Below are 2,815 nucleotides of genomic sequence, written 5' to 3'. Positions count from 1 at the left end.
GCAGCTTAGACAGGAGGGAACAACCAAAGCAGACAAGTTCCAGAAATCACTCTGACCTCAGGGCCAGAGCACGGCCCAGCGTGACCCCCACACTCATCTCTTTAGTTCTCTTCTCGGACTTTCTGCAGCCCCCTCCAGACGTATTCCGGATATCTGCCATTCAAGACCAGCCAGGGGCCCGAGTGACGGTCTATGCCTTGACACAGTTCTCAGCATCATTGTGTGCAGATTACAACCTGACCCACCCAAGTGCTATGACCACAGAAGGGTGCCCTCCCTCTCCATGCTGTCTGTCTCTCCCCAGGGACCCTTTCCTGCCCTCAACCTAGAAATCCAAGGCTTTGCTTTCCTGTGGCATGTTTATTACTGTTTGGTCTGCCTGGATGACCGCGTGAGTTGGTGGTAGAGAAAAGGGAGTAATAAGGCTCTCCTCTTAGATCAGCCACTAACAGTCAGACGGAGGACCCGTGTTCTCCAGGGTCTGAGATGACTCCCTGCCTGTTGCCACCACTGTTATTGATTTTACACTTGGGATTGGGGAGAGCAAGAACAGACAGAAGAACAGACAGGTGAACCCCCCACCAACAACAACTCTCTCTGCAGGTGCTCTTCTTCCTGCTCCTCTGATCAGAAGGGAGACCTGTCTTTAGAACTCCTTCCTTCCACACTCAGGGACTCTTCCAGGACCCAGCTCCTCTGAGAACATGGCAGAGGACACAGCGGGACACGGAACTCATTGCCACCCAGTCCTTCTTCAAGTCAGATTCTTCCCCTCTAGTCCACATGTTGTCTGTTACATTCAGTATGAAAATGTAATGGAGTAGGACTCTCCATCTTAATTGAAACTGCAAGTAGCTCGAATATTTTTCTTCTTCTTTCTTTCTTTTTTTTTTGGAGACAGATTCACCATGAAGCCCAGGCAGGCCTCAAATCCATGTTCCTTCTGCTTCTTCCTTGCAAATAGCTGAGATCTCAGACACATTCCACCATTTTCCACTGTATATTTTTAAGTTTTAGAGAAATTGAAACGGACACTATCACTAAGTAATTCATTAATTGTATTTATAATGCATATGTAATATTTAAGCCTATGTTAGCAGCTACATCCATTTCTCCACAGAGAAATATTTACTTTGTTCCTGAGTTTTACTGTCGGAGGATGTGACCCATGTCCCTTAGCTGGAAGGTTTCTATGTTTATGAGAGGGTCTCCAGGACGTGGACCTAGATTGTCACCACTAAGTCAGAAGGAGGCACCCTTAGCCTCACAGTTTCTAAAGCGACTGTCAGTTAACACTTAGGCTGGAGAGACTGCAACCGTCTCCACTGCGTGCTCACATCCCAGCAAACAGTGGTACTGCGTGAATTGTTATTCTCCTCTGATGGGCGTAAGATGGTGTCTTTATTTAAAGTTTCACTCTTCTCTCAAAATGTTTCTGGTTGCATAAAATACCCATACATCTGCTGTTGTAGAAATACAGAAAAACTAAAAGATCAAGGAGAATAAGGAATAGATTGTTTCAAAAGTTCAGTACACCCAAACCAATGTCACGTGTCACCTCAGAGGAGAAGGTAGTGGGGCCTGTGTGGAGTGGTCAAAAGGTAATGGCCTCGCTGTGGCTGTTCAATTATTCACACTTTCTTCAGCCTTGAGGAACTTGATTTTCCTCCCACCTTTTCCCCCTTTGCTCCAGCGTCTGCAGAGTGGGATCTGCAGATCTCAGAGGCTGGCTGGGCACTGCAGTCTTCAGTAGGGAGCTGCTGGATGGGTACAGAGGGCACCTGCACACCTCAGACCAGTCTGCCCCTCTGACTGAGCAGCAGTGAACTCAGGAGCTGGTGCCGTTCATTCGCCCTGAAATTCCTCTTGGTCACAGCCTCACAGCAGCAGCCTGCTCCTCCCTCTCAATCTCCTCTGGGTCTCTACAGAAGTAAAGATCAGGTATAACCTCCCATGGGTGCTCATGGGAGATACTGCCACGCATGCAGAGTACTTCCCAGGCCAGCATCCATCACATCAGATTCACCGAGTGAGTGCCCTTGTTGCATGGGATGGCAGTGTCCATATAGTGCAGGGAGAGTCTGTGTCACACAGAGCATTGGCAGGCAGTTGACATAAGGTGTCCCTGAGGGACTGGTGGTCAGCCCTGGGATCAGTCACCACTAGAAGCTGTGGCTCCCTGAAGGCTGCTTGGATCTGGTTAGTGAGGCTCCAGGGCTGAAGCAGCCAACAATTGGATTGGCTCCAGGGGCAACAGCAAACTTCAGCATGGCTTTCAGGCCAGTGCTCCAGGAGGAGCCGATGCTGACATCAGCAGAGTCCTCAATGGCAACAAAAGTGCAAGCTGCAAGCAACAGCTTCTCCCAGGTCCTCTTCAGATGCAGATGCCAGCGCTTTTCCTTTTGCAAATGCACTGCTTCCCCTGCAAGTCAAGGTTGGTGCCCCCTCAGGGGGTTCCTGCAGCCAGGAATTTGAGGACAGCTTCCTCCTTCATCTGCAGGACATCGAGACCTCTGGACATTGTGCAAGTTTCTCTTTAAGTTACAATGGAAGTCAAGAACAAGGCCCTATGGGCCCATCCCTGGGCAGCTTGCAAAGTGGATTCATACATTAACTATATCTAGACATTAACTTTAAAATAAATTATAACCCTCCTGTTGGTGTGATCCATTTTATTTTATTCTCTGTCTCTGTCTGTCTATCTGTCTCTCTCTCTCTCTCTTTCTCTCTCTGTGTGTGTGTGTGTGTGTGTGTGTGTGTGTGTGTATTATGCATGTGTGCACATGTGTGCTAGCAACAGCTTAAAGTCAGCATT

The 2,815-nt window shown here is 48.5% G+C and overlaps 1 pseudogene; it reads right to left on the bottom strand.

Annotated features, from left to right (window-relative positions):
* Window positions 1-1,631: 1,631 nt before the first annotated feature.
* LOC125400621 (small ribosomal subunit protein uS2 pseudogene) lies at window positions 1,632-2,521 on the bottom strand (annotated as a pseudogene).
* Between the last annotated feature and the right edge of the window lie 294 nt (window positions 2,522-2,815).

The sequence above is a fragment of the Myodes glareolus genome, chromosome 22, assembly GCF_982192425.1.
Source record: "Myodes glareolus chromosome 22, mMyoGla1.1, whole genome shotgun sequence".
Classification (NCBI taxonomy): Eukaryota; Metazoa; Chordata; class Mammalia; order Rodentia; family Cricetidae; genus Myodes; species Myodes glareolus.
This window is presented reverse-complemented; position numbering and strand designations above follow the sequence as displayed.